This window comes from Crocodylus siamensis, chromosome 3, assembly GCF_052110815.1.
Source record: "Crocodylus siamensis isolate JL-2025a chromosome 3, ASM5211081v1, whole genome shotgun sequence".
Classification (NCBI taxonomy): domain Eukaryota; kingdom Metazoa; phylum Chordata; order Crocodylia; family Crocodylidae; genus Crocodylus; species Crocodylus siamensis.
In genome coordinates this window covers 9055780-9075937 of record NC_143397.1, presented here as the reverse complement: position 1 = coordinate 9075937, position 20158 = coordinate 9055780, and the positions used below count along the sequence as shown (strand labels likewise).

General features: G+C 44.0%; 1 protein-coding gene across 2 annotated transcripts in view; it reads left to right on the top strand.

Moving 5' to 3' along the window:
• RIT2 (Ras like without CAAX 2) overlaps positions 1–20158 on the top strand; it is a 296848-nt gene that overhangs the window by 122985 nt on the left and 153705 nt on the right. The window lies entirely within an intron of this gene.

Sequence of the window (20158 nt, the reverse complement as noted above, 5' to 3'; positions counted from 1 at the left end):
AAAAGGAGCAGTTTCAGTATAACATGGGGGAAATAGTGAAGAGACACAAGGACACATCGGACATATAATGTCTTTGTCCCATAAGTAGTGGAGATAAACAAGATGATAAAATAGGTCCAATAATAGGTGTGGCAAAATGTTGTTCACGTAAGCATACAGAAAATGCACTTAATAAGGGCATACAGAAAAAATATTATTCATTTGACCCTAATATTTTTTTAATCTCTGCTCTATACGTGATAACAACACTTTTAAGCTACATATATTATCTATCATAAAAAGTATATCTGTTTGTCCCATATCTTGAAGTCCAGCCAGACGGTTATGTCAGAAGAAACAGAAAAGACATGCACAGAGTGCATAGATGCATGTGGCAAGGAGGACTCATAGTAGAGATGATATCTTTTATAAAACCAAAAAGATTTTTGCACAAAAAAATAATAATAACAATAATTGCAAGATTTCAGGCACAAACACCCTTCATCAGGCATCAGAGAAGAGTTTGTAAAAGTTATCCTGGGTAGAAATGAGAGTTCATATTTCATAGGATTTCACAGACGAGTCAATAAATGGAAAACTCCTCTGGGCAGTCAGTTCATAGTGGATATGGAGCCTTTCACCTCTTGTGAGGATTTGTGATGGTGCAAATTATCTTGCAACAAAGGCAGGAACAGGGTCTCTGGTTTCAGGTGGTCACAGTTGCTTCCTGGTTGGGAAATTATGAAGATTTCATTTAAAAATATCCTAGATACCTGACACATGGAGGATATTAAATTTTAGCCATTTTTAAAAAATGAAATCTTCATATTTTCATCATTTCAAGGAGTGACGTTTTCAAACCTTTGCAAAAAGTAATGCAAAAGAAGTTGAAAAAGGGGATGTTTCTTTCTACCATATAAGGCAGACCCCTGAAAAATAATCCTCTGTGTAATGCCGTGCTTCCCATTGTTAATCCTGCCTTTGGGGCAGGTTCTCTTCTCTTGAGCATTGCTAGATTCATTATATTCCATTTCTCATGGCATAGGTGGGCCCAGACCAAGACTGTCAACTGCCGTGGCTTGTGGCTTTGTGGCTATGAAAAAAACTCGTCTCCACAAGGAAAGGATTAAAAAGCTTGGTGCAAGCTTCCTGAGCCTCTGGATAACCTCCAGCTGGAAACTGTTATTTGGAGGAGTGATGATCAGCTGCCAATTAGACTTGTGTCCATTTAGATCATCTGGGTTCCAGTTTGCACAAAGTTTATTCATGGATATACCATTTCCCTATGAAATTCAGCTCACTTCCAAGGAGGAAGGCTCCCTCAGATTATCATCCCCCTTATGTTAAATCTATCCTATCCCTAGAGCTAGGCAGAGCTTTGACACAGACTCTCCAGCAAATATGCACTTCTCTGGGAAGTCAGAATGACATTCCACGTGGAAGTAGGTGTCAACTGTGCCTGATAACCCCACCCTTTTTATGGGGTTGCTGAAGGAGTTGGCGCTGTGTGAGTGCTCTGCCAGATCTCTATGTATAGCAGCATATGCCTGTTGTGGCATCTTTTAATACAGCTAACTATACTCCCTTCTGGGACTCAGATTTGCTCTGGCCTTACACTTCGTAGAATTCTTACCCTAAAGCAAAATGCTTGCGTTCATATTTTCAGGTGCAAAACAATGGATAAATTGGACATAATCTGCTCAATTTGCTCCATTTGAGCTGTGGAAAGGAGAGCAGGATGAAAGGCATCACCTTGTCTCCAGATCTCCTTTCCCTCTTTGTAAGGGGTGCTCTTTGGGGCAGCTCAAGGCAGAAGCAGATTTTGCTCCACAGTCCACAGAAACTGTGATCAAAACCATTGATCTTATAAAGGAAAATGCAGAGGAACAGATTCCTTTCATTCTCCTTGTCTTCATGCCTATCCAGTGGGTATCAGTACTTTGACTTCAGTTGATATGGTCTGAAGATGAGAGAAAGAGGATATCAATTAGACAGAGGGAAAAGCTACCTTGGTCAAAGCGGGCAACTTAATGAGTGATATATTCTTAGTGACACCTAATAGGGACAGAATAAGCAATCTATCTATCTATCTATCTATCTATCTATCTATCTATCTATCTTTCAGCTTTTCAGTTTGTCTTGTGACCAGGTATTTTTAATTTACTGCTTCTCCTGAAGTATCCCTCATATAAAATTGTTGATTTTTCAACTTACCTGTATTTTTTTTTAGACCAGAACTTAAGTCCTACTTTTTCTGTGACAAAAAAAAAGCTTTTTTGTTTTGTTTTGAATCATCTTTAAAAATCATTTTCTTGTATCAAATTGTTGGAGGGGAAATCGAATTGAATTGAAAAATTGTTTAGCATTTGAAAAAAAAAATTACAGATTGAAAATGGTGAAATGTCTACCCAAAGGAAAGTTCATATTAGTCCAGATATTACCATTTTTCATCAAATTCCCTTGACTATACTACAGCTCCCTCTTCCACATATTCCAACTTCATAGATGAATATGCAGGTAAATACAGACTCAGGGGAATTTGTTACACTCTTTTAAGGAACATCATTAGCACTGGAGTTATAAAGTGTTAGAAGCAAGCCAAAAATAATGAAGTCTAGACAGCATGGGATACAGAGACTGAAAAAGATTAAACTATATAAGTAAGTAACTTTTTGGGTCTAGGACTTCAACCTGCTCCTGTCCCCCAGCCCCTTTTTTCTGCTATATGTGTCGGGGTATATTTAAGACTTCCCAGAGACATTGTATGTCGGCTACAGCCAGGGCTGGGGACTTCAACAGGGATGTGCTGATTCTCCTGCTAGAAGCAGAGATGGAGGGTCTAGTCTAGAGGGTCTTGCCCCTCCACTCAAGTTTGGACCAATCACCATGTTTGTAGTCAAGAAGAAATCTCCCCCCATAAGCAGATGGTTATAGACTGCCGGTGTCTTTTTTGCCTTCCTCTGTAGCAGGGCGTGTAGCCTGCTACTTGAGATCTCTTGAGCGCATAGACATCTATTTTATAGAAGCAGCACATTGGCCACCGTGGTTCCCCAGCTTTGCTCATGGCAGGTTCGGGTGTTAGGTCTATGTTGTGTCAGGGCTGATGCAAGTCTTATATAGAGTTTAGATTATGGTTCTTTGGGACAGTTTGTATAGGGATGATCCTGTCTCATGTAGGGGTTGGACTGAATGACCTCCGAAGAGCCCCTCTGGCCCTACTTTTCCATGACCCTATGACTACAAGGGTGCTTTTAGTTGCTTGTCTGTTGAAGGCTTGTTCAATAACCTGTGTAGTTCTGTTGGCTATGTTGCTTTAACTGCACAAACCTAAAATAAATTTAAGGGCCTGGTCCAAAATCCATTAAAGGCAAGGAAGCCTGTGGTTAGCAATGGAGAGGTTCCTCTGAACGGGCTTGATGTTGAAGTGAAGTGAAGCTCCCACTGAGTTCAGGGGAGTGGATCAATATTATGGGTGCCTGCAGGTGGTTGTTGCCACAGCCCCATAGAGGCACCTGCCCTTGGAGGAGAACTCGCGGTGTGTCCTGTGGGACTACAAGGGAGCATTTACTGTGAAGGTGACTTGACTTGAATTGTTCAGCTTCTGTCTATGGGATCACCTTTGTTAACATGGCTGCATGCTGGTGTCTGCCTCTCTGTTTCTCACTCTGTCACCAACCAGTCTGGAAATTCTTTCACTTATATTTTAGTTAGGCTAATGTAACTCCTTCAGCTTCAAAGGAATTTATCCCTGGATTATGTTGGTAAAAATGAGTGAGCCTTTTTGTCTTGCCTCTATTCCATCTGCTAATTATTAGCAATGACTGCTGGCACCCATGCCTTCACAAAGAGCTTTCACACAGAGCCATGGATGTGTTCTTGCCCCTTTCTTTCAGCCTTTGTCACTCCCCATGCTAAGCTTGAAATGCATTGCTGATTCTGCAGCCCTGGTTGACTCCCTCCCTCTGGAGTATGCATGGCACTTATCTCCTCTGCTGCATTTATACACCACTCACTGCTGCGTAGACTTTTGTTCTTGACTTCGCTCCACCCTTCCTGCTCCTTGACTATGAGCTCCACACTGAGTCCTTACATCAAGCTTTGAAAAGGGCATCCCACAGAAACCTAACTGCATAAAGAAATCCCTTGATAGAAAAGCAAACTCACTTGCAACCACAAGGCAAGTGTCGGCATAGAAAACTGGGCACATACGCAGGCACAATTACTGTATCCATGCCTGTAAAAATGTGGGATTATTTTTGCAGTGAAACTGGTACACAGTCACAGTTCCCTGATATAAAGCCCATATTGGAAACAACTGGTTAAAATGCTATGGCCTGCCATTTTAAAGAGAGTCCCTTTTGTCTGGAGCTGTGTACACATGAATTCATTCTCAGGCAGGCACTTCCAACCTGACAACAAAAGCGTGCTCCGTAGTGAAAGCCATCTCTCAAATTGCTAGGAAATCACAAGATGTGTTCATCCTGCCAACCGCCAGGACTAGGATTTTTGTCCCTTGCTTCCAGCTTTGAAGAGGAACCATATTAGTCCCAAGAGCCCTTCAGATAAATACATTTTCCCAGACAAAACATAGCCCAATGACTCAGACTGTTATCTGTGATCCTTCTGCTTATTATCAAAACATGCTGCTCCATAATCCTGAATCAAATGCAAGTTGAGTTTCAAACCTGGCCACTGCAGCTTATCTCGAGGAAACGTAAAATGCATTTTTGGCAGTAATTATATTTTAATGGGCCTTTAAAGCTTGTTCTTTTAAGGGGAAAATTATTTTAATGCATTTTCTCCTACGCACGGTAATGTATAAATGAAACATTCACATATTATTTTTAAGACGCAGTATTAATGAGCTAAGTAGCGATCATTAACTCAATGTGTTAGGTGAATAGCATTAATTTCATTTTCTTTATATATTTATTGGTTACCCAGGCTGAGGCTGACACTCAGAAAAATCCAGTGGTGGTCCCGCAGGCTTTGTTAAATGCCTCTGTAGCAGGGCACTAAGGTGCCTGCTACTCTTGGAGTAGAGATAAGAACCCAGATGCAGATTGCTGGGACAACTAGTTAAGGAGGGAATTGGCCGCACCTGCACCTGGTCAGCCGGCTGAGGAGGCGGGGCCCTAGGCCCATATAAACTCCAGGCCTGAGGCTAGGAGAGCAGTTCCCTTCCAGCCCCCACGGGGAATGAGCTCTCCCAGAATAACCAAAGAGGGAGAGGCCTGGCTGCAGGAACAGCTTCTGTGTATTCCCCGGTAGGGTGAATGATGTGATAGTCGGGCAGTTTGGATTTTATGTTATAGCCCAGGGGCTTGTGTTCGGTTGCTGTTTTAACTGGTGGTTTGGGTGAGGCTATTAGGGGGTGGAGGAGACCTCATAGGGGACCCACAGCAGCATGGGGACTCTAGCACCAGAGGGGGTGCAGCACTTTGCTGGGCTGCGGAGAGCCCGAGCACCACTGAGGGCGCAGTACAAGATTGGTACCCGGGCTCCCCGCAGCCCTGTGAGGGCACAATGCGAGACTGAAGAAAGTCAGTTCCATCTGCGAGTCTTGGGGTGTGGTAAAGGGATGGTTGGAGCCACGCATAGCCCATCAGGCTAGGGTGCCCCGAAACACCCAAAAGAGGACGGGGCCCACAAGGGATTCAGGAACCCCGGGGCCAGTGTACAACAAGAAACCGTGTTCAAGATGGCAGAAAGGCAGCCTCCCTATTGTATATTTTCCGTCAAAGATGTGGTGGGTCAGAATTGAGGGTTCCCTCTAGGCCAGCTTGGCACGGTAAGGGGGCCTTAGGGGAGATCACAGTGACCCCAAGGACACAAAGCTGTTACAGCCTCATTCTGGCAAACTACTGTATATTTTGACATAAGCCCTGCAGGGAGAAATAAGGTCCATCCCGTCACTAAATCATTTTACTTGGGGAACCACAGATTCTGGGAAAAAAAAGATTTGGAGGGTAAAGAAAGATATTTAATAATAATAATAATACACTTATAAATCATTGACTCATACCCAGACGTTAAAAATCACAGGTTTCAGTCTTTTTCCCTATAAGCCTATAGCAGAACACCTATTGACTTCAACGGCAGAAGGTGTTGGCTTCTAGGCTGCAGCATGTCCTGCCAAGTTGGGACCAGTGAGAAGAAAAAGCTCTGTCCATTCACTCCTGCTCCGTGTAGTTTCAAGACGAACAGGCAGTGTAGATTTAGCAAGGTCCTGGGGGCTCATGCCACTGCTGTCCTGAGGATCCCTCTCAGGACCATACTGAACCGTCCCCACTCTGGGCATCAGACCACAAGGAGCAGGGCCACATGGGCAGGACCGGTTTCTTGTGAGTGATCCTGAACTCAGCAGGGAGTTTGGTTTAGACAATGAGGGTTGGAAGGGACCTCTGGAGGTCATCTAGTCCAACCTCAGGTTCAAGGCTTTGTCTACCCAGGTCTTGAACCTCTAAGGATGGAGCTTCCACCACCTCTCTGGGCAACCTGTTCCAGTGTTTTACTACCCTCCTAGTGAGAAAATTCTTCCTAATATGTAACTTAAACTTCCCTTGCTGCAACTTGACCTGTCATCTGTCACCGCTGAGGATGGTCCAGCTCCTTGCTACTGGGCAGTTCAAGAGTCATGAGACCAGAAGGAGAGCAAACAAGGAAGATGGGAGTGAGATTTTGTGCCCTATTGAGAAAATAACTTCCAAGGAGCAGGGCTTCTGCATCTCTAATACCTATTGTAGGGCTCTTTCTGATGTATAACCAAGGATTGTCTCATGTACAATACTAGTAAATCAAAGACAAGGAAGGGGGCATTCCACCAAAAAGGGGACAAGGTACCATTTAGAAAGTTACATATTCAGATAAGGACTGGACTCTTCACACCTTTCCAATCTACAAGATTCCTTGGGGAATCTTACAGGGAAAGGCTTACATGAAATGGAAAAATAATACAAACAAAAGTTCACGTTCAAAGATACTGTATTTCAATATGTGTGTTTATAGTCTCAGCCAGACTAAAGATGCACATAAAGCACAGATCAGCAAACCACGCTGAATGGTTCAGCATGAGTTTGAGTAGCAAATTCTCATTGGTGTGTATTTTATTGGAACATTTTGCCGTCTCTTAGAGCACTGATAAACGCTGTTGTTGGATTGCTACATAGGTGAAAGGGGAAAGGAAGGACAACAAGGAAATTCAAGAAAATGATGAATGTAATTATTCATAGATGGTGGGAGGGGGGTTAAGATATTTTTAACCCAGGTATATTTCAGATATTTTGCATTTGTTTTCATTCCTCCAGCTCAGAAAGATTTTTCTCTCCTGCTTTTGTTAAGGACTAATGGCTAATGAGAATATATTGTTGCCATAACGGTTCTATGTCATTACCAGGCCAGTAGGAGGATGCATGTCAAATCTTGCCTAGGGAGTAAGCTCTCCCTTTGAAACAACAAAGAACAAAAGCTCATCTGCAGATGTATTGGCTGCCCATGTATAAGAACTGAGATGTGCTTATCTTTTCTTTTTTTTCCCCTTTTGCCTTTTAACTACAAATTTGCACCTGAAACCTTTTTTTTTTAAGACAGAGAAAGGAAAATTCCACTAGATCACCTCCAAATTCATATAAGGGGGAGGGGCCCAGTAGTCACTCAGTCCCTTTTAGGTTATTCTGTACTTTCATAGGCCCTGTGCCACTGTAATCTAGCACCTTTCTGGACATTTACAACACCATAATGGGGTAAATAAAAGCTACTATGTCCATTTTACAGATGGACAACCGACGCTGAGACTGAGGGCAGAACCCAGATTGACCAGTTAGATGCCTGGCTTCAGAAGCATGGGTCTAGACATATACAATAAGAGGAGAGAGTTATGTGCTTTCAAAAGGCAATTCACACAGCCTGAGCACTGCTGAGGGAATATCTTAGCGCTAGCAGGTGAGGGAAAATGAGCGCAGGGGTGTGTTGGGATTTCTGTTTTTCTCTAAAACATAGGAACCCGCACTTCAGGTGCCTCCGTCCACCCAAGAGCCCTCTTATTGAGGCTAGATCTCTATGCAGGTGAGAGTGCAAGATTCATTGGGCTATATGGCAAGCAAGCAAGAGGGAGCTTGACTCTGTAGTTCAATGTTAAAGCTCTCACCTGGAAAAGGAGAGCCTTTGGTTCTGAGCCCTGCTTCAACAGGGGTGGGGAATGGAGGGCGCAGGTGCCCTGCTCGGGCTATTCTGTAGCCCAGTGATGGGAGACGTCTCCCAGGAAGCAGGACATGGGAGTAGGCCAAGGGAAGGAGCCTACAACTTAGGACACTGGCCAAATTCTAGTTTATAGCTATTAGGTAAAAAGTGGACATCAGCAGGTGGCTTTATTGAATGACAGTGACCGTTAAAGCTGTACTTCGTACCAAACTCCTTGGTCCAAGCGTATGTTAGTTGTGCTCCGAGCCTGACTCATGCTCAGTCCTTCAGGGATTTAGGTACTAATTTGCCTCATTTGTGAGTCACAGCCTTGCTCAGGGGGAAGTTAAGAGCCTAGCTGCTCAGAGTTGCCAGCCTCAGAGCCTACTTACAAGTGCATGCTCAGATGTCAAGGGAACTCAGCAGGCCAAAACGTAGGTATCCACACTGCATTTTTTGTCTCTTTCAGGTGGGGTATTCTGCTTTGATTTTCTAGTTTCTGGGTGGGCTTTTGCCCTAACTGAATTGCTCGATATCATCTAAAGGACTGAAGGGAACCATAGAAAATGAGGGTTGGAAGGGACCTTAGGAGGTGACATCTAGTCCAACCCCTTGCTCAGACACAGCAGGACAATCCTCAACTAACTCATCCCAGCCAAAGTTTATCTAGCTAGGTCTTGAACACTTCCATGGATGGAGAGTCTGCAACCTCTCTAGAAGGAACTGAACTCTTGAAAAGTTTTTTTTTTTTCTCTTTTTTTTCCCCTGAAGCTTCCCATTTGGGACATCTCTCCTCATACACATCCACCTCTCTTCTAGTGACTGTTGTCCCACCTCAGCTTGGCAAAAGATTTTTAATTGCTATGGTTAGAAACATGGCTCTGTGTTGCTCAACTACAAAACTTAGGACCTGATTCCCCTCTTTTTTTTACTGTACTGTAAGTCCATTGACTCCAGTTAAGATACTCCTGATGTATACCAGAATCCCAGGCTCACAGTGATGTGTATCACATGGCACCCTGGAGAGGTGGATGAGGGGAGAAGATGAAGATCAAGCCCAGAAACAGAAGACAGATATCTCCTATCATTAGAGCTGAAGGAAATTGGGTCCACCGTACATATTTCCTCAAGGCCAATTTTCCCTTCTCCCTACCCATTGCACAAGCAAAATATAGGTGCACAATGTAAAATTAGGATGGATGTATTTGCTATCACCCATGCACTGGTGTAACCCCAAGGCATGGACCAAGGCTGTGAGCTACTCAAAGTCAATACAACAGTGGAAAAGCTAGCTAGTTTTGTGGTCTTCATTATTGATTTATGATTTATATAATAGCACCATGGGGTACACCTCAGCTAAACTCTCAGCTATCACTGGCAAGAATTTTTTCTCTATGTGATGAAATGCTGCTAGAGGCAAAGGAAAGCACGGTGTGCTTTTCAGATCCCGGGTGAAGTTTCCAAAGCTGGTGGGTAGCGGGGGAAAGAGCCATCCCTTGGGATTTGTAAGTAAACAGACTTGCTGGGGAAGCCATCACAAGGGAGTAAATATGCAAGACCAGGATATCACTCTTAGTCATTTATCACAGCGGCGGTGGGTTTGGTTCCCTGACCTCCTGTTTTAACTTTGCAAGGCAGCATGAGCCCCACTGGGGAGAGTGGCAAGGCTGTATCCCTCATGCGAACTGACAAGGGCTTGTTTGAATCCCCGGCGAGCTGTTGCCTGCCAGCTGCAGTCATTACCTCCACACTGCTGTTTTTCCACTGTTTACTAAAATATAATTACTGAGCTATTAATTCCTTCCCTTTGCCATTTATGATGCATTTTGTGATAAAAGGTGAAAATCGGTTTTATTCTTTCCTGCATACAAATGAGGAGGGGGAAAGGGTTTTATGGCATGCAATAAACCAAAGGCAGTTGGGGTTTTTGAGAGAGAGTTAACAATGAAGCTTGCTTCAGTGGATGCATTTAAGAGAAAATTATAAAGGTGTTTATCCCCAAGGAAGAAACCATTAGCATTAATATGAAAGAAAAAGACAGCTCACTGAGCTGGAGACAGTTGCATTGAGTGCTTTATTGCTAGTGTAGAGAAATGATTTAGTGTTTCCATCCCTGTTTTGGGGTGAATGGGAAGTCGGTGTTGACTCCCAGCTGAGAGATTGTATATTTTCATTATTGAGTATGACAGGGAGGTTTGCCACCTTAAGAAGAGTTCAGTTAATAAAGCCTAGCTTACAGTACAGGTGCAGCAAATTGGCAAATGCATTGTCACTGGAGGCCAGGAAACAGATTAAAAATGGGAACATCAGCACAGGGAAGCTCAATGCTGCAGGGGAGGGGGCAGTCTGAAAGCAAGAGCTGGCTAGTAAGCAGCTACTTAATTGGGAACAAGGGCTGTGTGTGGTTTTTGGGAACTTCTGGGTTATTTTTTTTCAGAGGGAGGAAGAGTTGAAGCAGGAGGAAGTGCTCACGTTTCCTGCCATCTAGCAGGAAGAATCCTTTCCCCCCCGGTCATCTTGACTATCTGGAGCTTGCCTAATTTATAAGCCCTTGTGTTTGTTGTCTCTGGCACCAAGTAAATGGGACATAAAACATTTGCAATACAGGAGGTCCTCAACGTACAACTTTTCGCACTTACAGCGTTTCTAAATTGACACCTTGTTTCAACTTTCTGATGTCAGTTTTGCTTTTACAACGCTTGTTTTGGTGTGACGCCATGACAGTGAACAAGCCGCTGTGTCACCCGTCTCCCTGGGGAACATCTGTCCAAACTTCCTTGGACACTTTCTTTAAGAAAGCAGATGAGACTCCAGAAAACCCTGCAGCCAAGACTCCTGAGAAGACTCCAGTCAAGAACCCTTCAAACAGTCCAGCAAAGTCACCTCAAATAAGTCCTTCCAAATCAATAAGATTGCGACTTACAATATAAATACATTAATGTAGCTATATTACTCATCTATAATTGATTGAGTAGAAAATACTGGGTTATTTTTGGTGAAAACAGGGCACTGGGCAATGGTTCAAGAACAAATCTCCCATGTATAACATTGTTTCCTATGGGAAAATTGGTTTCGAGTTACATTTCGACTTAAGACACCATTTTCAGGAACCAGTTATGTCCTAAGTCTGAGGACTGCCTGTATAAAATATATTTGTATAGTCAGTAGGGGCAGAAGGTGTGGTGGAAATGAAGATACATGTATGATGCCTTCAGACCACATGTGTGCATGCAGGGCAACAGCTTGTGCCAACCACCCTTTTCCAAGAGTCATTTTATACCACTGCTGGTTGAAAGGGAGTCCCACTGCGGCCTTTAGCTGGCCTTATGTCTGCAGGTTCCTGTGACTGCAGGCAATAAAAGTACTATTCTGGGAGGGCTTTGGGAATTGGAAGGAAAGATGAGTGAGCACCAAGAGGCCCAAATGCAGGTTGTGATTCATATCCAAATTTTCAAAGTGCAGGCAAGTTGGGCTCTGGTGTTCCAGTTCATATCCACCCGTATGGGTCTGAAGGCATCATGCATGTATCTTCATTTCCACCATGTCCTATGCCCCCACTGACTACAAATGCATATAGCTTTGTTTCTACTCTGGTTTAAATGGGAAAGAGTCTGGCTGAGATGTCAGGGTCTTAAAGAGGACATGCTTAGCACTGCCAAGTTTAATGTCTCAGAACTAGTGAGACAGAGATGTCGCTGATACCCTGACACCATGTAAAAAAGATAAAAAGCCCTTGTGCCTGATTCACTTGGACCCACTATAAGTGGCTCTTTTCCTGCCAGGCTTCTGAAGACAGATCCACAGCCCACGTGTTTGGATAAGACAATACAGATCTGTGCTTTTTCACACATACAAGTTTCTCTTTTATAATGAGGTGAGGAAGGCTTGCTTCCTGTAATTATAAATTGTAAGATACTGACTGATCATTAATCAAGGATCTGATTATTGTAATAATCCATTTCCCCCGCAAGCTGAAAAGGATTCTCATTTACATTGAGGCCCCTTTACATCACACTGGCACCAACGTCAGAAGAGTATCAAGGGAAATTGCAGGGGTGGAGGTAATGTCAGAGCAAGGTAAAGGAGACAGTGAAAATGAGAATCAGACCTCCTAGGGTTTACACCAATGCCCCAGTGTTTGCTTGGGTCTGTAGCTGAGATTTCATCCAACTCTCCATCTTCCCTGTCAACGGAGTGGCAGATGGCTTAACTAGGCACAAGTGGCTCCACACCACCTGCTGCACACTTCTTTCATTGTCCTTTGCTGTACAATACCTTTTGTGCTTGATGCTTTCAGACTTGACTTGGGGAGGAGGAGATGGCAGCGAGGGCCAAATGATGCATAGCTGACATTTGCCACATTGCCTGCTTTGCTTGCCCTAGCAGCCAGTCAGCCGACTGATGCACTTTTGGTCCCCAAACCAGTTCCTGGGTGTAAATAGGCTGGCGTAGACTCAGTTCTGTATCCTGTCAATAATAATGCCAGGCACCTGGCGGTCTTCAGTTGAATGCAGCACCTTCGCACTCTCGGCCCTGTGCTGGGTGCTGCACCTCCTGTTGCGGGGTGTTGATCAAGGGAAATGTATCAAATTTCTTTTGGAATATTGTCTTCCCCTTCCCACCCATCCCCTTTTAGAGACTGACATAACGCCTTGGAAAGGAAAAATAAACTTGTGGCCCCGCAGGGAAATATTTACATCGCAGTACTCACCGAGCCATTGTGGAGGACTGGAGTAGGGGAAGTCTAAATCCCTGCATTTTTTGGTTGGAATAGGTGCATGTCGGGGTGGGGACAGGGGGACACTCCTGTGTGTGAATGACACTACCAAGTACTAACGTAGCAAGTCCCAGTGGAGCTTCCTGAGAATATTAGAACAATAGAAAATTAGGGCTGGAAGGGACCTCAGGAGTCATCTTGTCCAACCCCCTGCTTAAAGTAGGACCATCCCCAACTTGGTCATCCCAGCCAGGGGTTGTCAAGCTGGGCCTTAAAAACCTCCAAGGATGGAGATCCCACCACCGCTCTAGAAACCCCTTCCCATGCTTCACCACCCTCCTAAAGAGGAAGTTTTCCTAATATCCAACTCAAACCTCCCTTGCTGCAACGTGGGCCTATTGTTCCTTGTCCTGCCCCCACCGTCAGCTCAATCCAGCTCAATCCTCTGTGCAGCCCCCCTGCAGGCAGTTGAAGGCTGCTTCCAACCCTGCTATCATATCCATATGAGTAAGTACTCATCAGCCCTGGGTAAGGAAGCTTTCTTAAAAATCCATTTGCTGGTAACAAATCATGAAATTTGTACCAGAAAAATCTCACAAGAGCTGATAAAAGCCTCCTGTTTCTCATGATGAAATGTGTACACTGGCAACGGATACTTCACCACGGTTGTCTTCACAGCCCATGTTCCTTGTTTTGCGACTGTATGTTTCCATTTGTTGGTTGATGGATTTCTCCCCTGCCCCGTGCTGCTTGTGCCCTTTTTGTTCATTTTATCCTTGTTTGTTCATTGCTGTAGACAAACAATGCCGCAGCTCTTTCTAAGGAAGGCCCCTGTGTTTTCTATAAATGTGAAAAAAGTTCCTAATAAGAATGACCCCTCTGGTAATCAGGGAGACAGCTTTGATTAAGAACATCTGTTAGCAGATTCCCAGTCCGAAAGTCAGGCCGAACACAAGACAGGAAGATATAGAAAGTGGCGTTTCTCAAACTGTGAGGATGGCCTCCCTGGGGAGGCTCTGACCTCTTCCAGAAGAGGTATAAGCCAAGATCAAAAGAGAGAAAAAAAAAGAAAGAACAGACATGAAGTGTGCAGCGTATGTGTAAGTTGGAAATTGTGTTGGCTTTTGTTTTGAATGCACTGTCTTTTTACATTTTTACAAACTCAGCTTCTAATCATTTTCTCTTGTGGCTATAGCAGGATATAAAAGAAGAACAAGCTTGAGTCTCTTGGAGGCTGCTGTCATTTTATTTTTATCTTTCTTTAATTTGACTAGTGATTGGGACCCCAAACTGGCTACAGAAGCCCTGGGGCCAGTACTTACCGCTCTCTGTGTTTTGTAGGGCAGCCTAAATAACTCTCCTCTCTTACGCCTCAGTTTCCTCTCTCGTCAAACTGGGATAATGGCATAGACTATTTAAAGCTTTTTCGGTTTATGGGGAGAAAAAGAGACCTATGTAAGGGGTAGTTGTCATACTGGAAGAAAAGAAAGTCTGAAAGTATGCGGTGTCCTCTTGGTATAGATCCAAAAAGATAAAGGGAGGTTTCTTTCCTACTCTGCTGAGTTGATTTCTCTCCAAATACCTAGCAAGTACTGTGTACCAAACGCTGAATATTTCTGATTAAGAGACCATTTCTTGAGTAAACCCCAAGAGAAAATGACCCAAGAAATGAGTTCCCTAATAACAGATGGTTCTAGGTGAATATTTAAGGTATAGTTTTCCCTGAAAATATTTTCAAGACATGAAGACAAAGAGATAGAGAGGGGTAGAATTAGGAATCTTCATTTGCATGAGGATGGTCCCACATGCACATTTTCAGAGAAAAAAGAAAGACTGTAGCCACAGAGCACCCAAGTACTGCCCTTCTACTGCTTTTTCCCCAGGGGTGCATCCCCACAAATGCTCACGTGTGTTTCTCCAGGGACAAATAGCAGTGGCACATTGTTGTGCCACTGGTACTTTTCTCCAGAAAATGCCCCTGCATACACACCACGGGGCATGGCAAATGCCCCCAGTGGGACAGGGGAGGCTGGGGCCAGTCCCTGGGCTGACCCCAGAAGCCTTACTTAGGGTCCTGGGGGTCTCCTAGGGCTGCAGTGGCAGCAATCCAGGCTGGAGTGTGGCTCTGGGGTTTGGCTCTAGTTGTGGCCAGCACATGTTGCAGCCACGTGTGCTGCATGACTTTTTTGTTGTTGCATTTGAATTAGATACCAGGGTTTCCCAGTATCTCATTTGGGCTCCACACTGCAAATACACAGCGTGGAGAATGTTTTCACACGTGCCATGTGCATTTTGCGGTGCCACAAAATGCACATTACCACTTGTGGGGCCGTGGCCCAGGAGTACCTAAAAACTTTAGCTGCTTGATTCACATATGAACTCCAAACTCTGAAGGAGAATATAGCATGCATACAGCATTCTTTGTTGGCAAAATGGAACTGAGCAGATCATAGGAAATATTTTTTATTGCTGGATTATCATCTTTCTGGTTGGACCAGAAGCACTACAACGAGCTTGTCTTGTGCCACGTGCTCCCACAGTGTCTTGGTACCTCTGAAATAGCATTGCTGTTATGAATCATTCAAAGTACTGGCCTAGTGCCTGTTTACAGATATGGCAAGTACCAGGCATTTCAAAGGAAGTTGTAGGAAGCCCTACAGTAACTATGATTGAATATTTAATGTATTACCTACTGGGGAACTTACTCCGTGCAGCATGGTGTTTTATAGCTGTTCCCTCCCCTCCAATACATTGCAATGTGAAAAAGAAGGGAAATTGAAGCTTATATGTACTTCTTCCTGCCTTAAAAATTGTGGATGTTTCTAGCCAGAGCTGCTGTTTCTTATGCTGATCTGCTGCACACATCCTGAATTGGAAAATGCTTTCATTTCAAAAGAGTTCCTATCCTTCTTTTTTCAGAGATCTCCTAGTCATAATACACATGAGAATATTAGAATCTGATGGCAAGTCGCAAAGTGCTATAAGCACAGCAAATCTGCACTTTGATTCGCAGAACTGATTTCCTTTTGAAGAGGTGTGATTTCCTCCTGTCTCTGCTGTTTTGCATTTACTGACATGGAAATGTTTCAGTTCTTCTCCTCATGAGTAGCACATGGCATCGAGTTATGTTCCTGAATAATTAACCCAAAAGCCACATTTATAGCAGGAAGCAATTAAGGAAGATATTACCATGCAGGATTTATAGATGCATTGTTGGCTAATTTAAAAGAAGCAACGAAAATATTAAGTTAAAAGTGCTGAACCACTTGTAAAATTTCCCAGGTCCTTAGATCTGGATTCTTCTCTGGACTTCCATAGGCCTATTGAAATGAAAGCTTGGCTCATATATGAAAAAGGAGGGGACATATGAAATTATATGGCACAAGAGCTCAATTAAAATTTCATCAAAGAGGTTTAGATATTTTTGTTTTGGTCCTTTCTCTTGTGAAATATGGAATTTATAGTTCCTCATGTGTTTTGTAGATCATTCCCCTCACTAACATAAGCTGTTTTATGCAGACCATAGTGATTTGACATAAAAAGTACACAAATGCAAAATGCTATGAAAATCTGAGTCTATTTTCTTTTTAAATTTAGTATTCTGTGATTCGAGAATCAGCAAACGTACAAAAGGGTAGAGATGAGGTTTGTGACAAACAGCATCAAAAAGGAAAGAACAGAAATAATTTCCTCAATTAATTGAGTTAACTACACATAAACAGGTGGCCATTCCCAATCCAGTCTGCAGAGAATAATTACAAACATACAAAATGTGCATACAAAACACAACAAAAAAAATCACTGTGAGCATGGCACTAAGGTATTTTGGCTGTTTGGTGCAATAAATCATCAGCAATAACATGCCATAATAAATAACTACAGAAATAAACTCATTCATATCCTTAAAGTAATCATTATGCATACTGCCTTTCCCGTAAATAAAAAAAGAGGTGTAGATTAGATAAGTTCTGGAAAAATACTTAAGTGACTTTGGTAGACTTGTCTTGTTTGAGTTTTCATCAAAGTACTGTGGGGACATTACCTGAAGCCACGGCAAAAATTTGTTATCAGGAGAGATATTTTGCTCCTAGATTGGGGGGTGGGGGTGGGGCAGGGATCCCATTGGCTTCATTTTGATCCTGTTTACTTATTTAGCTTTTCCCCAACTGTAGTCAATGACCTGAATCCCTTTACATTCCTATGAGAAACCTCATTGTCTTCAACAGCATTGCTCAGGTGTAAAATTTGAAGTCAGTCACAAATATTCTGATGAGCTGATTTCTATTAGAAAGTGCTGATTTGACCAAATAGAAATGTTGCATGGGAAAATGTTATGTTGTCACAATGTTTAATGAAAAATGAGCAATGTTTTATTTGAATAAAGTCAAAGCACTTATTGCTAGAGCTGTGCAAACTTTTGGGTGCTGATTCAGTGGCCAAATCTCCAAATCCAAATCGAACCAGGAGACCAATAAAAAGGTCCAAATCAATTCAAAATTCTCTGAATTGATTTGGAAAAGATTTGGAGAGCTTCGGAGATTCAGGAAGTCCCCAGCTGCCATCATAGGGAGCTGGACCCAGACTCCGTGCCAGTAAGTGGGAGGGGAGGGGGCTGAAGAAGTGGGGAGGGGACCATGGGTGGAGGTGGGGTCAGATCTGCTCAGGTCCCTTCAGACCCTACCGACTATGATCCCCACCAGGCCCCATCCCCTGCCTGCTCCCCCATCCCCCCCAAGTGCCCCCTGACTCCTGTCTGCTCTCCCAGCCCACCCCCAAATTGGCCGAATCTGAATCCAAAGTGAATACTAGCCACTTTGCACAGGCCTACTTATTACTACGGTATATTATTACAATATAATTCTGCTTTGGCATTCATTGAATGTTTTCATAGGCACATTTTGAGTGAAAACCTGGTATTAATTTGCTATTTTGGAACTTAGTATAGGAAACTTCTCCTTTGGGAGACTTTGAAATCTATGTGAGCAACCCTTGGTTAAAGTATGGATCATTGATAAAGAAGAATGGTGAACATTAAGTATAGATCTATTTATAGTGGGAAATGGTAATCAATATGACCTAGTTTAAAATACTTGGAGAGACTTTACATTGAGATTCTAAAAGGGGCATAAGTAATCTAATTGTCCATTTCCCATTGATTTTTTTCAGCATGAGTTGGGTACTTGTCATTTGAAAATCTTATCCGTAAATCTCAAGCAAGAGGAAAATTCAGGACATTACCTGTCCCTTAGCTCATAGAGGCATTCTAACATTTATACATGAATTCCCAACTCTGTTGGATGCTCTGAAGTTGCAAATCTCCTCTGAACAGGTTTGTCAAGAGAATTCTTGTTCCAATCTGCCATTGCCACGGCATTTGAGGCTCTTCCACTTCTTTACTCTGAGCCATGATCAAGACAAATGCATAACAGTGAAGGTGAAACTTGCCTTAAAACATGATCAAGTGACAATATCCAGGTCCAGCTTTTGACAAAAAAAAGCTAAGCTTGAGGCATTAAGAACTGGGGGATTTGAAGAACGCCACCTAGATATTGTATTGAAATGAAAGTTAACCAAAATATCTAATGCAGCAAGAAGTTTGGACCAATTCCTAGTGTGAACTAGCCCATCTCTTAGTGATAGCATCTTACACTGGAATGGAAACTCTGCTGCTTCAGGAAGTTCTTAGATGTACAGAATCTTTGAAGAATACTCTGCCCCCACCCCAAGAAGTCATTTCATTTAGTGATTAATCCAAAACTCATTGAAGTCAATAGAGGTCTCCCCTTTGACATCCCTGGGTCTTGGATCATAGTTTCATAGTTTCATAGTTTCATAGTAGCTAGAGTCGGAAGGGACCTAGGTAGATCATCTAGTCCGACCCCCTGCCTTAGCAGGAAAGAGCACCGGGGTCAGATGACCCCGGCAAGGTGCTCATCTAACTTCCTTTTAAAAATCCCCAGGCTAGGAGCCTGCACCACTTCCCCTGGAAGCCGGTTCCAGGCCCTAGCCGCCCTGACTGTGAAGTAGCGCCTCCTAATATCTAATCTAAACTTACCCTCCGCCAGCTTGTGACCGTTATTCCTGGTCACTCCTGGCAGCGCACGGGGGAACAGGGACTCCCCCAATACCTGCTGATCCCCCCTGACCAGTTTGTAGCAGGCCACAAGGTCCCCCCTTAACCTTCTCTTGTGGAGGCTAAACAGGTTCAGGTCCCGTAGCCTCTCCTCATAAGGCCTGCCCTGCTGACCCTTGATCATACAAGTGGCCCTCCTCTGAACTCTTTCCATATTGTCCACGTCCCTCTTGAAGTGTGGCGCCCAGAACTGGACGCAGTACTCCAGCTGCGGCCTGACCAGTGCCGCATAGAGGGGGAGGATCACCTCCCTGGACCTGCTCGAGATGCATCTGTGGATGAATGACAGGGTACGGTTGGCCTTCTTGACTGCCTCCCCACACTGCCGGCCCATGTTCATCGTGGAGTCAATGACGACTCCAAGATCCTTTTCCGTCTCCGTGCTGGCAAGAGGGGAGTTCCCCAACCTGTAAGTGTGGTGCCGGTTCTTCCTCCCCATGTGCAACACCTTGCACTTATCAGTGTTAAACCCCATCCTATTCTCATCCGCCCACCATTGCAACCTGTCAAGGTCAGCTTGTAGCCTATTGCACCCTTCTAGTGCACCCACATCCCCCCACATCTTAGTGTCATCAGCAAACTTGAACAGGGTGCTTTCTACCCTGTCATCCAAGTCACTGATGAAGATGTTGAACAGTGCGGGCCCGAGGACCGAGCCCTGTGGAACCCCACTGCCCACGTCCTTCCAGGTCGAGAAGAACCCATCCACTACCACCCTCTGGGTGCGGCCCTCCAACCAGTTGGCGACCCATTTGACCGTGTGGGCATCGACACCACAGTCTCCCAGCTTTTTGATGAGGACAGGGTGAGAGACAGTTTCGAAAGCCTTCCGGAAGTCCAAAAAGACTACATCCACAGCAACCCCTGCGTCTAATGATTTGGTGACCTGATCGTAAAAGGCCACCAGGTTGGTCTGACAAGACCTGCCACTGATGAACCCATGTTGGTTGCCCCTGAGCATGCATTCCCCCGCAAGGCCCTCCTGGATGTGTGCCAGGATAATTTTTTCAAAGAGCTTACCCGGGATTGAGGTAAGACTAACTGGCCTGTAATTTCCCGGGTCCTCTTTTTTTCCCTTTTTGAAGATAGGGACCACATTGGCCCTCTTCCAGTCCTCCGGCACCTCGCCAGAGCACCACGAGTGCTCATAG